The following is a 19730-nucleotide window of genomic DNA, read 5'->3' as shown; positions in this document are numbered from 1 at the left end:
TTCGACCGGTTCCCGAGTCAGTCGATTTCTGGCACGGGCTAGCGGGTTTTATCTCCAGGAAACTCGGGTTTTTTGTCCCGCAAACTGAAGAAAATCGACCGTCGAACCCATACTATTTTCAGACATTAAAAATATTGTGTTAGGGTTAGGGACCACGAGATGGCGGCACTATCTTGCCGCCTTCTTCACTGCGTACCGATGAATCAGTGATAGCCTTGGGCCAGCTATCTCTCTGATTGGCTACCAGTCGAGATTGAACTGCCCACTCAGTCTCCTTACGTTAGATAGGGTAAACGGCCTCGCCTACTCCCTATACGGGAACAAATAGGCGTTAGCTGATTATTATTATTATTATCATTATTACCTTGCCAATCTTGTTCTGATTATCATTATTATTTCTTTTTTGTCCGAGTTTTTTGTAAACATTTCTTGACTTTTTATAACTTTCTGGTCAATTGTGTAATAATTTATTTTATTTTCGAAATTTCATATGTTTATTTTTCGTCACTTGTATTATTAGCATGAGTTTTTACCCTAACTTTTGCACAGTATGGGTAATGGTTCTCGTCTCTGGAGTCTATAATTGCGTTTCACTTGAAGTTGATTAGTTAGTTAGTTATTCTAACATGGAGATGGGGTTTTCTTCCCAAAAAATTCTGGTTTTTAATACCGATAAACAGCTAAATTGAATATAAGATAAACAGATTGAATAAATATGCTTTTATAATCTTATTTGCTTCGATCGTCAAATAATAATAATAAAAAAAGTAACAGGTTTATGGCAATAGATCTCCTGAATCATGCGGTATCCTGTCTTGTTACAATATATAGATATTTTTGCCATTGCCATTTATTTTCTGTTTTTTTTTCTTGATAGCATAATTGTCGTAATTATATTAGCCATTTAATAAAACGATGTCATTAATCCCTGTACAATGGTTACTTTAAAGGACATTAATATTTTGAGAGAAAAGCGCTTTTGTTGCAGAGTTGTAACGGTAACTTTATTGGTTTCGTTCGCGCTGTGTTAGGTTCATCATAAATAACTTCGCATTGTCCATGTTGTAATGTATTTCATATCATATTTACGGATTAATTTTAAATAGTCTTGCTATGGGATAATGTTCGTTTTAATTACGGAGACATTAAATTTCATCGACGTTTTGGATTATTTCTAAAACTGAGTTTTGATTATCTTTCTGATCATGCTTTATCTTAAGCAGTGGCGCTTTAAAAATTACAGTTGATGTAGTTTTGCATTTCTGTGGAAGGGTTCTCGTCAGCTGTTAGGTTGTGGCGAATGATATAAATTTCCTCCTGTATATATCGTAAACACATATATATGTATATATTACTTTGACTACGAAGAATGTTGATTCCGACTGCAGCTTCCTTTTTTTCTCACATCACTCTTATGCGATGGTTCCTAGAAACTGTGGAATGGAGATAGGAACAGTGACTGGTTACCTAGCTGGAGGCTGAGGAAGTGGCGCCTAAATATGTAATTCTTGATAGGAATGTGGAATGGGTAAGAACTTTTTTTTTGATTATAGCGATCGGTGACCCCACAAAACGTGATTCATACGGGATCAATTAATATAAGCTATGATAATTCTGGCAAAATTTTAGCTAATTTAGAATGCTGAGTTTATACCAATGTATCGTACTCCGCAATTTTTTTTTTTTTTTAAAAACAATAACACTTTTTAAAAAATGTTTAATGTTCATAAAATATTCTTGATGTTCTATTCTTATTGACGCATTGATAAAAAGGTAAAAAAAAAAAAAAACGTTGGTGACATTTTAAGTTTGTTTCAAGCATAGGATTTAGTGATACCCAATTAAAATGGAAAACATTTTAATTGGGTATCATTTGGAGGTGCAAGTGATACCCAATTAAAATGGAAAACATTTTAATTGGGTATCACTTGCACCTCCAAACAGTGACAGCGAACTGCTTGGCATCTAGTCTGAATTTTCATAAACTAACTAAAGTTATATAAATGGGTTCTATTGCAAAAAATGAAAAAAAAGTTATTTCCTAAAAAATGATAGTTAACAACCAAACTTAAATAATGATGATTAGCAGTTCATTGAAAAAAACAAAACAGTATATCAATAAGAACTAGGGTTAGTATAATATATTCTACTTCACTATTCAGCTTGAACTGTGGGGGGGGGGGGTGATCACCAGTGTTCATGTTTTGGTTAGCTGTCATAAATGATGTAATTAAAAAATAAAACATTTTTTGAAACATGGGGGGGGGGAAAGGTTGAGATACTATATTGACTATACAAAAAAGCTTACATAATAAAACGAGAAATTGGACTAAAAATATGGATATACATGTGTTAGTGGGAAAACACATGGAGTAAATTATGAAAGAGTAGTTGAAAATAGTTGCTATAGAAGAGAAAGTAACATTTAACTATTTGTTGGCTTGTAGTAAAAAAAGGGTCAGTGGAGGGATATGGTATGAACTTTTAATAAACTTTACAAGTTCATGAAAACTTTAACAGGAGTGACACATTAAATGAGTATTGTGATATGAAAACTAGAAAGGGAATGCAAAAGAATGGAAACTATAAAAGAAAAAAACAGCTGACTTCAAAGAATATAAAAAATTGAATGTTCTGGAAGTGTTCTTGAAATAAGAGTGTTGAAGAAAGAAAGAGTATACTATACATAACAACAGGAATAAAAATTGCACATTCTTTGAAATAGGAAAATTGATACTTCAGAGACTCTTGCTGTTACTGTCTATGATAGAATTTAAGGATATTTAGGAAGAATGAATGAAAATGATTACATTAATGTTAAGGAGTGTTCAAATAGAAAGTGTATTAATGAGGAAATAGAATTTTTTGCAAAACACTTATACAGATTTTCCTCATAGATTTTAAATAAAAAAGACCATGAAATAAAGGATGTAAAAAAAGTGCATTATAAAAACTCTGAAATGAAACTTAAAAAATAAAATAAAACAAGCTAATGCTTACTCCCTATTTCCAAAGGGAGTAATCAAAGCCATTTTTAGTCCTATTTAAATTTTGGAGGAAAAAAAAAACATTTTAAAATTCAGTTATCATTGCAATGTTTCACCTAAGACAATACTCTAATAGTCTGGAAATGGAGAGAAAATTGAAATCTCTATCAAGAAAGAGATCTCTAAAAAGAAAAAAATACTCTAGAATCGATAAAGTAAATTAGAAACTTGATTAAATTGGAGTTGTGTAGTATTTTTCTTCATTTGTAAAACTAAATATGTGCTACTCAGTGAATTATTTATGCACATTTTAGAACCCTCTGAACTGACTAGTAGATTATCAGAATTTTTTTTTCAGGCATCTGCTATTTTTAGAGAAGCAAAAGTGATTGATTTAACTTCTTTTTTTTATTATTTAAAAGAAATTTGTTTTTGATAAATTCTACCTAGAAAAACAAAATATAATTGTTTTTTCTAAATAAGTAGCTATATAAATCTGCCTTTTCATGAGAAGGTGCATGTTCAGGATAAGTTAGAGGCTGTATCATTTGTTTTGAAACCAATTCTTGTCTAATCAATGAAGTTAAGCAAATCTAAGTTCACTTTGTACTTGGGAAAGTGGCCAGCTGGAAAAGTTGGGTACTGTTTACATGGGATTGCTGCCTGTTGGTGAATCTGCAGGCTGCAAGTTCAAATTCCATTGCCTGGATTGTTTGTGAATTCTTTGATGTTGAGGTAATTTTAATATTGGGCTGAATGGATAATATATGTGTTTTCCATGGCTTGTATCCTACTGTGGCTATGATGTTTGTGAATGACTTAGTAGATAATTTTCATTATCTGGTTTGAGACAGTCATCTTATTTATTGCAAGCAATGTTGGCGTAACCACTGTTTGGTCTTCGAGCAGGGTTTTCAGATTATTTAATCCCTAGCTCGCTTATGATATTAACATGCTCTAGGTTTATAACATTTGGTTGGTAGGATTGTTATAACAAAGGTGGGCATTAGCTAATATGTTTTTGTGATTAGAATAGATAGTCATCATTACAATGAAATGTTTTAATTATAGTAATAATGACAGGCAGACAGCTATAATGACATGTAACATTTAACTTGAGAAAAATAACTACACATGTATATCCTTCTGAGTTTATTTCATTTTATAGCTACCCAGCACAACATCTGTGTATCTCAGGTAGCCTCTTTTCAAGGGTTATTTTAGTACAGCAAATGTTCTGATAAATTATATTAACAATAACAAAGGTTACCAGAATATTGCATTTATGAGACTTAGCCATAATTATTCTGGGGTATTCTTACCTTTTTTAGATTTCTGCTCATATGAAACTCAGTAGAATAGGTTAGGTGTATGGTAATTTTTTTATGTTAATCCAAAACTTTGCATGTCTTTGGTTTAACTATATTACACATATGATCAAATGGATAAAGATTATACTTTATCCATCTGATAAAATATTTATTATTAAGAAATATCCTTTGTCAATTTTGTTTTTCAAATTGATAAATTTGTTTTAGCTGTTTCTGTATTGCTGAATACCATTGTATTGTTTCAATCCTGTTGTTTAAGAGGTTACTTCTGCCATTAGAGGTTTCTTCAGTTAACACAAAAACACACACATGGGATAAGTAATACTATTTATTTAAGGCTATATATTTCAGCCTGAATATTAACAGACCATCATCACTGGCAACAATAATTAATTACAAAGTAGAACGCTAACAATAAACTGATTTCAAAAGATAAGCTGCATGATGTTGTACATAAACAACACAGTGATGTTACTGAGGAAATATTGATATGATAATTCATTAGCTATTAAAAAATTTACTAATGTGTGATTTAAAATAAGACTTTCTCACATCTTAGATAGAGAGAGACAGTCATTCTGATTCAAGTTTGGATGGTGAAGTAAGGCTTCAACACTTTCTTTAAACAGGTGTTCAAATTTATACCGACATCAGTGAATTAAGCGTTGTTTCAGACCATAGAATGTTGTGGTCTCTATCTATTCTGTGCTCTGCAAAGCCAGATTTTCCAGATTTACTAGTGCTAATGTAAGATTAGTGTTCTTGTATTCTCTTTTCTACAGAGTGTCCAGTTTGTTCAAAGTGAGAATGATGACACTCACATGGAACTTGGTGGACACTAGTGAGAGCTAGAGGAGACCATTTGTCTTTTGAAGATAGAAACCATGCTAATAATTTGTTGATAGGAAGAAAAGTAGTCACTAAATTGTATTTCTTAAGAATTCTGAGATGCTAGAAATGTAAGGAATTGGAAATCTATTTACTGTTTCTTTGTTATTTGAGCTAGGATTATAGGAATTAAAAACCTGTTGTGTGGTCCTTTCTGAGGGCCATTGAGATTCATATATTGTTTGATGTTTAATAGTTTCTGCTGTAATAATTGAGGTGTAGAACAAATAGCTCACCATCCATCACAGAAGACTGGAATTATAAAAACTTATTGCAATATGCTCTTACTGTTTGTTCTACACCTCAACTATTATAGCAGGAACTCTTAAACATCAAACAATATATGAAATTCAATGGGTTCTCAGAAAGGACCATGCAACAGCTTTTTAATTCCTATAATGCTAGCTCAAATAACAAGGAAACAGTACATCGTTCCAATTCCTTACATTTATGGCATTCAGAACCCATTTCCAGAAATCTTAAGAAATACAATTTAGTGACTACTTTTCTAATTATCAGCATGGTTTCCATCTTCAAAAGATAAACAGTCTCTTAACTTTCCCTGGTTTTTACCAATTTCCTTGTGACTGGCATCATTCTTACTTTGGACAAACTGGACACTCCATAGAAAAGAGAATACAAGAACACCAATCTTACATCAGCAACAATAAATCTGAAAAATCTGACTTGCCACAGCAAAGAATAGATACAGACCACAACATCTTATGATCCTAAGCATACTTACTTCATCTATGTTGGTATAAATTTGAATGCTTGTTTAAAGAAAGTGCTCAGTCCTTACTTTACTGTCTGAACTTAAATCAGAATGACTCTCTCTCTATCTCTAAGATATGGAAAAGTCTTATTTTAATCACACATCAATAATTTTTTTTAATTGCTAATGAATTACAATATTGCAATATTTTTTCAGTTATACCATTGCATTGTTTTATGTATAACATCACACAGCTCTTACTTTTTTAAATCAATCCATTGCTCACATTTTCTACTTTGTAATTAACTGTTGTTGCCACTGATGATGCCTGTAATATTCAGGCATGGCCTTAAATAAATAGTATTATTTATCCCTTAATGTTTTTCTTGTTAATTGTTGGTCCTATGTTCTTTACCTTGCTTCCATGTTGTTTAATAATGACTAGATACTTCTGTAGGATGAATACAATTAACAGATTAAAATACTATTGATTCTATTGGATGGTGGATAGCATTTTTGTGTAGATGCAGGATTAAGTAGCATAAACAGTGAGTTGTGTGGAGTGCTCTCTTATGATGAGTCATTGGACTTCTCAGAGGTCATGCAATAATAATAGTATTTCAAATGCTTATACTTTGCTTGCCTGCTTTTTTGGGGGGGGAGGGGAGGAAGGGGGGGGGATCTAAAATACTTTTATATGCCAAGAATATCTCTCTCTCTCTCTCTCTCTCTCTCACACACACACACACACACGAGAATTTTATCCATGTAAGGTTTCAGATGTATAGCATACCACTGCTGTGGACGGCTCAAGGGCTAATACCTCTGGAAACTCCTTTTAGAGTCGACACATAATTTTTTTCCCCCACTAGGCTCTAATAAGCAGGTTAGTGGTCTCATATCAGATGATGAAAATAATCTATCAGATAAAGGTATTCACAAACATTCATGCAAATTTGGACTGAGTAAGGAAATTTGCATCTGCATCTTGAGCAATTGCTTCATGGTGAAAGGGATGAATGTATTGAATTAGGAAATGTAGAATGGTTAGGATGGGTAAGAAATGTAATTGCCCTGCTTGGAGATTGTAGCAGTAGGACAGTGAATTAAATACAGCATGGCAGAGCATTACTGCAGCTGGAATTTATAATGATAGGACTATTTCACAATAATGCACTATGCTGTTTATATACTATTGCCAGATGGCACTAGTGTAGTCTGTTCTATCTTTGTTCTATTAGGACAGGCATATTTGAACAAAGGGAAAATACTTGATGCACTGGGCAATATCACTGTGGGTACTGCATATTCCAAGAATATGGGAAGCTAAAAAAGGGAAAGGTATATTGCTAATGATGACAGAGGAGTTACCTCCACACAGTACAGGTCAAAGAAGATAGTGGTGGCAGTGATGTCACTGGGAAGTTTTTTTAATACCAAGCCTGAATGTTTTGTTACCCGTCTTTAAAGGTACCTGTGAAATATACAGGGTGTTCGGGATAAATTTGACAGTTTCGTAAGGAAAAAGAAAATCTTCTTTGTATCTATTAAATTTAATGAATTGACAAAAAAACATTACAGGCAGAGTTAATTACAATACTATCAACAAGATTTACTCAAAATAACCACCATTAGCATCGATCACAGCTTCAATTCTGCTTCGGAACCTCGAACAAGCTGATGCTACAGTCTCCCTGGGAAGGGCCGCAAAAACTGTTTTAATTTTATCCATTAACTGGGCTTTTGTATTACTGGAAGTGCGATTGGTGTCTTTTTCAACTGCGCCCCATACAAAATAATCCATGGGGTTAAGGTCTGGGGAGTTTGGAGGCCAAACATTTGGACTGGTGAAGTCGTAGAAATTTTCAGACAACCATTTTTGACTTTTCCCAGAGGTGTGGCAAGGGGCCGAATCCTGCTGCCATACATACGGCCTACCATTGGCTACCCTTGTTATCCAGGGCTTGACTACAGTTAGCAACTCCACGAACAAAGCCCGAATTCCAATGCCAGGGTTCTTCAACACCTGTTCCTGCAGATTTGCGAGGAATTCTGCTGTACGAACGCAATCAGATCGTCTGCTAGGGATCTTTCTTCTTGCTACATCCTCGTAGTCACCATTGCAAGTCTCTAGTTCATGCCTGATTGTTTTTACTGTATTCAGGGAGCATTGGGCAGCAGTTGTAATATCCTTATTTTGATGGCGGGCACGAATCATCATGATACAAGTTATTCTCTTCCATGATTCAGGTGGGTTCCAGCTATCCATCCTTTCTGACATCTTGTATATGAATGAAGAAGGGTCCAAACTTTTAAATGAAGAGAAGTGTGTGTTAATACATGTAACTTACGGAAAAATATAATTAATTATAAATATGTCAAATTTATCCCGAACACCCTGTATGTGCTTTACATTAAAGTATTACTGTGGTTGTGTTATTTTCATTGTATTTTGTTATCTATCTTATGTTTGCACTCTGTTTGTGCTAAGGGTTAGATAATCTAGCACATTGCTCTGTAGACCAGATAAGGAAGTTTTTCAATGCCACTTCAGTCCTTAGTAGGATGATATATTTAATAAGTTTTGCTATAGGCTGGAAATAAAGGGAAATTAATCTGAAATGTTTAGTATATCAGTGAAATTGTTTCTGGAATTACTCAGCGATAACTACCTGAAGCAGCATGTGATTAAGCTAATATGTAGGTCAAGCGTTTTGTATTTGATAATAGCATTTTAGGATCTTATTTGCTGAAGTTGCAGGCAATCTTGTGTAATGTATCATTGCAGTCCTTCAGGCTTAATCTAGAAAATGATAATTAAATCCGATTAAAAAAAAAAAAAAATCATTGCTGTGATAAGCAAAAGAATCTACTTTCAACAAGTTTTTAAAGCCTTAGTCATTTCTTAAATTTGGTGGATAAAAAAGAGCTTTACAGCTTTGTGTTGTTCTAGTGGACTTTGACTGAATGAAATTGTTACATGACTGAATGAAAGGCTTTGTGAAGGGTAGATCATGCCTCAGTAACTTGCTCAAGTTTTATAACAAGGTGACGGCTGAACTGGATAAGGGAAATGGGTTTACAGTGATAATACTGCTGGACCTGGCAAAGGCGTTTGACAGGATACCACATGGAATTCTAATCCGTAAACTACAACATATGGGAATGGATATAGGGTTGGTGAGATGGATAGCTGGGTGGTTGATGGAGAGATATCAAAGAGTAGTTTATTCAGGAGTAGAGTCCAAAAAACGGCCTGTGACTAGTGGTGTGCCACAGGGTTCTGTTCTTGGACCACTGCTGTTTAATCTGTTCATTAACGATATAGGGAAGGGTCTAAGTGGGACAGTTCATTTGTTCGCTGATGATGCAAAGTTGGGTAGGGCGATAGTGAATGCAGAAGATGTCAAAGTCTTGCAAGATGACTTAGATAGATTGGAGTTCTGGACTAAGGAGAATGGATGTCAATTTAATGTGACAAAATGTAAGGTTATGCATTTCGGAGTGAAAAGATTAGCAGCAGTATACCACATTGGTGGAACTGTACTCCAAGAGATTGATGAGGCCAGGGACTTGGGAGTGTTGGTGGATAGGGAGATGAAGTTTAGGGGGCACATTGCGAAAGTAGCTAAATCAGCTCATCAACTCACTTGGTTGTTGAAAAATACCTTGACGAGCAGAGAAAAACAAGTTATTGTACCTCTGTACCGAGCCCTGATAAGACCTCATCTCGACTACTGTGCCCGGATTTGGTCACCTCGGTTCCTTCTTGATGGGGAGGAGGTTGAGAGGATCCAGAGGCGAGTGACTAAGATGATAGCAGGTCTATGGAATGAACCATATGAGAACAGGTTGAAGATTTGTGGGTTGAGAAACTAGTTGATAGGTGGAAAAGGGGAGACATGATTGAGACATTCAAATTGCTAAAAGGATTCTATAGGATTAATTCAGATGATATTTTTGAGATCAGGACTGGTGGTGGGAGAACTAGGGGACACCCATGGAAGCTGGGCAAGAGCGTGGTTAGCAGGGGTGTTAGAGCTGGGTTCTTTACTTTTAGAGTGGTAAATGAGTGGATTAAGCTGCCAGAGTCTGTTGTGGGTGCCATGACAGTGAGCGAGTTCAAGGCAAGGTATGATAGATACTGTGAGAATGTTGAACAGCTGCGTGAACATGATGTTTAGGGCCTCCCTCGATGAGTCTAAGGACTCCTGGAGTAGCCCCTGGTAATAATAATAATAATAGGTTCTTCAATTCACATGAAAACACAAGGAAATAAGTGAATAATATTTATTCGAAGGCTATATATTTTGACTTGAAAATTACAGGCCATCATCAGTGGCAAATGGTAGATTAATACAAAGTAGAACGCAACCAATGGATTGATTTGAAACCGTGACAGCTGTGTGATGTTATACAGAAACCAACACAAAGACATAACTGAGGCGATATTATTATTAAAACGTTAATGATGTGTAATTAAAATAACGCCCATATCTGATAAATGTAAGGATTCATCATCCAAAAGGCTGATTTTAATTACATCTCATTGATAATATAGTTAATAAATAATATCTTCTCAGTTATGCCTTTTCGTTGTTTCATGTATAACACTGTATAGCTCTCGCTGTTTCAGATCAATCTTTTGTTCATGTTCCAGTTTGTATTAAACTACCATTGCCACTGATGATGGCCTGTAATTTTCAGGCTGAAATATATTGCCTTTGCCTTGGACAAAAGGAATGGAAACTGAATAATGTGAAAAGATGACTCAGAATGTTGACCACAGGTATTTATTATTTTGTCTATAAGCTGGTTGATGTAATTGAATGAATCTTAATTTTTTTTTTTTTTTTAACAGAATAAAAGTTCTCCATAGATAGGGTTACATATTTTAGGAAAGATAATCTAGGACACTTCAGAAAAAAATTAATTTCAATGTTAAGAAAGCCAGCGACTTATAAATTATACACCCCTGCATGACAAACAAAAGTTGGTATGAAAATAAAAGAAAATCATAGAGCAAGGAGCTCAATCAACAAAATATTGAAAAGTAGATTGCATACCTTCTACAGTAGGTCTATTGTGAAGATGATGTGGATGGCTGGGCTTCTTGTTTCTGTTCCACCCCAGTATATTTTTCATTAGATAGTATTTTCCTTAAAAACTGTTTGTTGGATTTTATATGGTCATAAAAATCACTACAAGAATATTTTTATTATTATTACATGATACCTCCAGGTATCATGTAATAATAATACAAATTTTATTATTAATCCAAAGACTCATCGAGGGAGGGAACCTACTCTACAACTCTCAGTCTTCACCACTCACAATCCACCAACTACAGCCACCATCATCATCTACACCAATGCCATCTGCAGCCCACCACTACTAGTATTTTCACAGACAATCACAAACATCCATGCCCAAGGCAGGATTCGAACCCACAGCCTTTTGGCTGGAGAGTGGATATGCTAACCACTTCGTCAATCAGGCAGCCTTAGCTGCCTTTACATTAGTTACAAATTATTAAGCCATAAGGGGTCTGCAAAAAATTTGTCTTCATTAACATAAGGATTATATTATTTCTTTAAAATAGGAAAGTCTAGTTTGGCTGACCATGGATAACATAGTATCAAGTGGAAATAAACACAAATTCTATATAAAAGTAGATTCCATTATGAAATGGAAATATCTGTACAGGAATGCTGCCCATCTCAAAATTTGGAAATGACTCTTCATAATTTATGCTAATTATTTTTTTATTATTATTCAGGCCTCCATGGAGTCAAGAGACTCATCGTGGAAGGTCCCCACCATCTTGCTCACAGCTTCCTTCTGTAACTTCCACAGATGGCCCCTTGTCATCATTCCTTCCTGCTGTTTCACCAAACAAAAGAGCTCCTCAGTGTTGACCCTGTAACTGCCTCTCAACAGGTTAAAAGTCTCGATCATATCACCTCTCCTTCTTCTACCTACTAAACTCTGCAGTCCACATTCCCTCAGCCAGTCCTCGTAACTAACATTGTACAATCCTGAAACCATCTTTGTCATCCACCTCTGTACCTTTCCACAGTTAATTTATCCGCTTCAAAATCCTGGGGACCAAATCTGAGAACAATAGTCTAGTGTGGTCTGATCAGGGTCTTATACAATGGAATGAAAACTGTTTTATCTCTGCAGGTCAGCGTCCTTCTCAGTATTGCAGAAATCCTCTGAGTTACATTCACCACCTTTGCAATATGTTCCCTGAATTTCAGGTTTCTATCAATCATCACCCTCAGATCTCTTGTCTCTCCCATACTTCCTCCAGTACAGCTCCTCCAACAGAGTATACTGTCTCCCACTGATATTTCCTAAACCTCAAGACCTTACATTTTGCTGCATTAAACCGACACACTCCCATTCATTTGCCCATCTGTCTAGTTTATTCAAATTCTCTTGCAGGGCTACCACATCTGTATTATTACTAATGACCCTTCTCAGCTTCACATTATCTGCAAACAACTGAATATCCCCCTGCAATCCACTGACAATGTCATTGACATAGAAGTTAAACAATACAGGTCCCAGTACTGAGCCCTGTAGGACCCCACTTGTAACCTTCTGCTTCCTTGATATTGCCCCACATTAACTCAGTGATACCTATCAGACAGCCAATCGTGAATCCAGTTGACTAACCCAACATCTAAACCCATGTGCTGCAACTTAAATATCAGCTTATCATGTGGCACCCTGTCAAATGCCTTTGCAAAATCCAAAAAAAAGGCAGTATATGCCTTTCCCTCATCAAATCACTCTTGTCACTTTATTATAAAAGGCAATCATATTTCTAAAACAAGAGCACCGTAACAAATCTATCTTGACTTTCACAGATAACATTACCCTCATCTGCCCAACACTGTATACTGTCCCTCACTAATTTCTCCAAGATCTTAACAACTACTGATGACACACAAACTGGCCTATAGTTAGACACATCCCGTCTGCTACCATCCTTATGCAGTGGCACTATTTTACCTTCCTTCCATTCCTTGGGTACCTTTCCCGCAGCCAGACTTTCATTGAAGAGCCAGGTCAACAGAGCTGTCAGTTCTTTAGCACATTCTCTCAAAACCTGTGATGAAATACAGTAAAGTCCCACAGATTTACTGACATCCAGAGTATTTGGAACACACTTTCCTCTTGCACCTCTAAACCTTGAATCTGCCCTATCCCTCTAGTATTAAAACCGTCTTCTCCAGGATGAAATACTTCAATGAAGTGCTCATTGAACAACTCCACTTTGTCCTCTGCATCATTCACACTTCCCATTTTTATCCCGCAGTGTCATTCTTCCACAATCATTTCTCTTCCTACTAGCCACCTAGCTAAAAAAAATTGCCTAGTATTTTCTTTGGATCTTAGCACCAATCTCTTCTCATATTCCAGTTTTGCCTTCCTCACCATACTAGTCACTCTCCTAGCCTGAGTCATATTCTTCATGGCATCTGCTCTTCACCCCTCTCCTTATATCTCTTCCATAATCTCTTTTTCACCTGCAGTTCCTACTTGATATTGTTTGTCATCCACTTTACACCAAATTGTGTCCACTTCTTCACTCGTGGAATACAGCTTACTATTGCTACTAACAAATATTCCTTCACAATTTCTCAAGCAGTAATGATATCCTGGCATTCCAATTCTACCCTCCACTGAACTGCTCCAAGTTGATATCTAAGACTATTATAATCACCTGCCTTATAATTTCACATACGTTCCCTTTTCTTTGATACTCCTGCATGTCTATTCTTCCAAGTCAAAACCACATGATCACTCTCTCCAGCTGGGAGAAGAGATGTCATCTCAGTTATTATCAGCTCTTCTGATGCTATGACCAAATCCAAAACTCTTAAACCTCTTGTTCCCTCTATTACATGTTGCCTAAGACCTTTGTCCCTCAAGAATTCTAGAAATTCCATTTCCTTATTACTACATGCATTTTCCTCTTCCCAGTTTATACTGCTGTAGTTAAAATCTCCCATAACAATCACTCTTTTTGCCAAGCTCAACTGCCTAAACATCTCCTGCTCCCCACTCTCTGTGCTCCTTGGTTTGTAGCAACACTGCACTAAATATCCTGTCTTGGCCACCTCTACCTCACACCATATGCTTTCAAAACCATTGGTGTCATTGCCTTCCAAAGCCTCCACTCTTAGAAGACATTGGTCATCACTTATCATAAGCAGTACTCCACCACAACATTTTCCTCTCCTATCCTGCTGAAAAATGCTTTACCTTACTACTTCAATTCCTGTTATTATATTATTTTCTGTCAACGACATCTCAGAGATCCCAATAATCTTTGGCCAGGCTGATGCTATCAGCACCACCAATTCATTGCCTTTATTTTGGATACTCCTGGCATTAGTATAAAGCATAAAAATATCACTACTTCTATATCTATCCCCCTCCAGACCCTACTGGAATTCACTTTTGTGTTTAAAAGTTCCTTTACTGTTGATATGGGTGTATGGGGTGTGGAGGAGAGATAATACTTCTCCACTTGGATGGTCGCACGTAATTGTGGTTCAGATGGATTGGTTCTCAGTGGACACCCAACTCTTACTTATGGCTCCAAGAAGCTACTGTAAACTGGTAGTTACCACACCCCATTAAACTGTGTCGACCCACAGGCTAAACTAAGTGCAGGTAACCAGATATGGCGATCTCGAGCAGCGTCTGTATTCAGTGAATTGGCTACGAACAGCCTCTGTATGCCATGTTAGGAGTGGCTGAATTCATGTCAAGGATTAGTGGTTGACACTTGATAAAACTTAACTATTGAAACTGAATGAACTCTAATCACCCTAACATGCCGGCTCGACTGTCGCCTGGTCAAATAAGGGTCGTGCCCACTATTAGGGAAGGAAGATAGTGAAGGCGAAAAATGTGTTATTGGAACAAAATATCAACCAATAGACAGAAAAAACATAACAAGCATAGGAACATGGCATTGGAAATACTACTGCATGAATTAGACAACTACAGATGGGAAGTGATTGGACTCTGTGAAACCAGATGGACTGGAAAAGGAGAATTTCACCATGAACAGTGCAAAATTTTAACTTCAGGCAGAGAGGACAACAAACACCAAGAGGGGGTATCACTTATATTAAAACCAAAGGCTCAAAACTCTCTATTGTCTTACAATCCTATCTCACCTAGGATAATTTTAAATTATCCTAGGTGAGATTTAAAATCAATTGGATCATTGACTATTATTCAAGTATACTCACCAACTTCAACATCATCAGAAGAAGACATTGATGAGTTCTATACAGATTTGCAAAAAACAGCATAGCAGACATCAAGCCAAGATCTCCTAATTGTAATGGGGGACTTAAATGCAAAAGTAGGCAAAGACTGGGATATCTGGCCAAGAGCAATCAGACAGTTTGGGTATGGAGAAAGCAATGGACGTGGCAAAAGACTGCTGAACTTCTGCTCAAATAATAGATTAACAATAACCAACACTCTCTTTAAACAACCAAAACCCCCCAAAAAATGGACATGGATATCACCAGACAGACAAACCAAGAATATGATAGACTATATTATTGTCAATCAAAGATGGAAATAAAGTATCCTAAATTGCTGCAGACTGTGAATCAGACATTAAGCTAGTATTAGCAAACCTAAGAATAAAGTTAAAATCTGAAGCACTTTTTAAAGTCAAAAGGAGACCGAATGTAAGATAACTACAAGACAATGATATTCTAAGGAAATATCAGCTAGAACTAGATAAAAACCTGAAGGAACTACCAAAACAGAATATAAACATTGGAGCAGCACATTGGTGTAAATTAAAGGAAATAATATTAAAACTGGCAACAAATACAATAGGTTACACAGAAAGAGGAAGTAAAAAGGATTGGATCTTGAATGAAGTAAAAAGGTTAAGCGATCAAAGGAAAAGCATGAAATTAAAACAGAACTATAACAGAAATGAATATAATAGATTAACCAGAGAAATTCTAAATTCTACTAATTAGAAAACTAGTTAAGAGACAGGAATAACTGGTTAGAAGAAAAATGCAAAATAGCTATCAAAAGAAAATAACCTCCATGGATTATATAAACAAATAGACCAAATGAGCAAGACACGGACAAAAAATGATAATGATCAAAAACAAAGAGGGACAACTAATCAAAAGTAAAACAAAAAGAATGGCCAGATGGGAAGAATACTTTAGAAACTTATATAATAAAAACAGCTCTCAGGATATTACTATTCCAGCCACTGAAATGGAAGAGGAAACAAATATCTTTACCAAAGAAATAATAGCATACAGCATAGATAAACTTAAAACTAGGAAAGCACCTGGTATTGATCAAATTTTGATTGCAGAATTCTTAAAAGCACAAAAGGAACAACTTTTAGAACCATTAGAAACTTTATTTGAAACGATCTACAAAAATGAAGCAGTACCTACTGATTGCACCAAATCAGTTATAACTCTTATATACAAAAAAAGGAGATAAAACAGAATGCAATAATTACAGAGGCACTAGCCTCCTCAGTATTCCAAGTAAAGTTTTTATGAAAGTACTCCAAAAACAAATTAAGCCATATATAGAACCAGCATTAGGAGAAGAACAAGCAGGGTTCAGACCAGGACAAAGCACAATTGATCAACTATTCACATTAAGACAGCTAATAGAAAAGACACTAGAGTACAACTAAAGTTGCTATATAAATTTCATACTCTTTCGTCGGGCATTTGATTCAATCCATAAAAGAGAACTATGGAAAACTATGAAAGAATTTGGAATTCCCAACAAAACCATAAGAATAATAAAGAATCTATACGAGAAATCTGAAAGTGCAGTACGAGTGGCTGACACCTTAACCAACTGGTTCCACATAAGAATGGAGTAAGAGAGGGATGCATTCTGTCACCAAACCTGTTCAATCTTATACTGGAAGAAGCAACCGGTAAGGCCTAAACAAAGAAGATTCTGAAATCAAAACATATGGGGAAACTATAACAAATTTAAATTTTGCAGATGACATTGCATTACTTGCAAGCACAGAAGAAGATCTACAACAAATTTCTGATAAAATAAAGGCAGAATGTATAAAATTTGGATTAAACATAAATATAGACAAAACAAAAACTATGCAAATAGGAAAACGAAACGCCAATCTGAAAATTGAAATTATTATTATTCAGGCCTCCATGGAGTCAAAAGACTCATTGTGGGAGGTCCTTCCTAAGAAACACAAAGTCTATCAAGCCTCATCGAGGAGAGGTCCCCCTGAAAAACACGAAGTCTATCATACCACTCCTTAAACTCATGTTCTCTCTCTCACCACTCCATCAGGCAATGCATATCATGGTTCAATCACCCTCCATGCAAAGAAATCACTCCTTACCCTCTTGCTCACAGTTTCCTTTCATAACTTCCAGGGATGACCTCTTGTCATTATTCCTTCCCGCTGTTCAACCAAGCGAAAGAACTCCCCGGTGTCAACACTGTAACCACCTCTCAACAGTTTAAAAGTCTCAATCATATCACCTCTCCTTCTTCTATCCCCCAAACTCTGCAGTCCACATTCCCTCAGCCGATCCTCATAACTAACATGGTACAGTCCTGAAACCATCTTTGTTATCTGCCTTTGTACTCTTTCCGCAGTTAATTTATCCCCTTCAAATCCTGGGGACCAAATCTGAGAACAATAGTCTAAGTGTGGTCTGATCAGAGACTTATACAACGGAATGATAACCCTTTTATCTCTGCAGGTCAGTGTCCTTCTCATTATTGCAGCAATCCTCTGTATTACCTTCACCACCTTTGCAATATGTCCCCTGAATTTCAGGCTTCTATCAATCATCAACTCCAGATCTCTTGTCTCCCCTACTTCCTCCAGTATAACTCCTCCCATAGCAGCGTCCCATCGATGTTTCCCAAACCTCAAGACCTTACATTTTGCTGCATTAAACTGACACACTCCCATTCATTTGCCCATCTATCTAGCTTATTCAAATCCTCTTGCAGGGCTACCACATCTGCACTATTATTAATAATCCTTCCCAGCTTCGCATCATCCACAAACAACTGAATATCTCCTTCCAATCCACTGACAATGTCATTGGTATAAAGGTTAAACAATATAGATCCCAATCCCAGTACTGAGCCCTGTGGGACCCCACTTGTAACCCTCTGCCTCCTTGAAACTGCCCCACCACACACAACTCTCTGGTACCTATCGGATAGCTAATCCTGAATCAAGTTGACCAATCTGACATACAGACCCATGTGCTGCAACTTAAATATCAGCTTATCATGTGACACTCTGTCAAATTGATAATAAGAATCTAGAGCAGGTAGAAAACTTCACTTACTTCGGAGGCGTAATTGAGTACATTGGTGAAATTACAAAAGATATAAACAGGCGAATCAATCAAGCATCCCAAACTTTTGGACAACCTTTTGGACAATGATGCAGAAGACACTGACTTGTAGAAGTAGGGAGATTCTTGTTCCATTGTATAAGGCTTTGATTAGGCCACACGGACTATTGTTCCCAGATTCGGTCACCTAGTGTTCAGGAGGATGAAGAGATGTTGCAAAGGGTCCAAAGGCGACAGACTGAGGTAGTTTCTTACCTCTGGAATGTCGAGTCTGAGGAAAGATTGAGAAGATGCAATTTGCAGAGTCTGGTGGAAAGGAGAAAGAGGGGAGATATTATAGAGACCTACGAGTTAATAAGGGATTGTTATAGGATCAATGCTGGCGTGGTTCTACAGAAAATAGTCGGAAATCAGGGGAGAACCAGACTTCATCCCTAGAAACTGTATACAGAGGGTGTGAGTAGGGGAGTGAGAAGCAGGTTTTTTTTTCATGCAGAGTTGTGAATGATTGAAATGCCTTGCCTGAGAGTGTGATGTCTGCAGAAAATTTGAGTGTGTTCAAAGCACTGTATGATGAGCTGTGTGTATGGAAAAGGACCTCCCAGATGAGTTTTGACTCCATGTGGTCTTGGGTAATAATAATAATAAGGTAATGTTGAATTCTTTAAGTTTATTTTCCAATTCAGAATATTTCTTTAACACCTGTGTTGCAGTTATAGAATTGGACTCTGTTTGCTTGATTACAGTTTGAAATAATTGTAAAGTTCCATGCAAAAACAGAAGATATACTTCATTTACAGGATTTTCAAAAAATTCACGTAAAATCTTTGGCGTTGTTTTCTTGAAAGAATATATAACTTTAGACCCTCAAATATATCTAAAATTGTTTGTAATGCAGGCAATAAGCTCAAAAATCTTCAGTTACTACTGTGAAACAAAATTGTTATGTATTCAATATCTACAAATTGCAGAATTCTTTAAGTTGGATGGTTCTGACAGTGTATACATGAAATGTTTGTATATTTTAATTACTAATACTTCATTATCCACATGTAGTGTATCTGCAGCAGTCTGAACACAATTATTTACTGTATGTGCTGAGAATGCATAGAACAGGATGCAACAAACTTTCAATTTTTTCTGAATACATTTTTCTTCTCCCTCCTATTTAATCCTCCAAAACTTGTATTGGTATTATTGGCACAGTAGCATATCACCTTTCTTGACTTTCTTGACAAGCTGGCCTGGTTGACAGAGTGGTTATCATATCTGCTGTTCAGCCAAGAGGCTGCAGGTTCAAATCCTTGCCATGGGTATGGATATTTGTGATTGTTCTGTGAAAATACTAGTGGTGGTGGTGGACAGTAGATGGCGTTGGTGTAGTTGCAGTTCATTGTGGTTGGTAGAT

The 19730-nt window shown here is 36.3% G+C and overlaps 1 protein-coding gene across 1 annotated transcript in view; it reads left to right on the top strand.

Moving 5' to 3' along the window:
• The first annotated feature begins 1377 nt into the window (after positions 1-1377).
• Positions 1378-19730, top strand: part of LOC150108087 (multiple PDZ domain protein-like) — an 859697-nt gene continuing 841344 nt past the window's right edge. Inside the window, exon 1 of the mRNA XM_090415962.1 lies at positions 1378-1528. The gene's annotated coding sequence lies outside the window, so the exon portion shown is untranslated. The remainder of the gene's footprint in view (positions 1529-19730) is intronic.

Source organism: Typopeltis vanoorti, chromosome 3, assembly GCF_054136105.1.
Source record: "Typopeltis vanoorti isolate ZY-2024b chromosome 3, IOZ_Tvanoo_1.0, whole genome shotgun sequence".
Classification (NCBI taxonomy): domain Eukaryota; kingdom Metazoa; phylum Arthropoda; class Arachnida; order Uropygi; family Thelyphonidae; genus Typopeltis; species Typopeltis vanoorti.
Note: the sequence above shows the minus strand (reverse complement) of the source record. Positions and strands in the feature narration are given on the sequence as shown.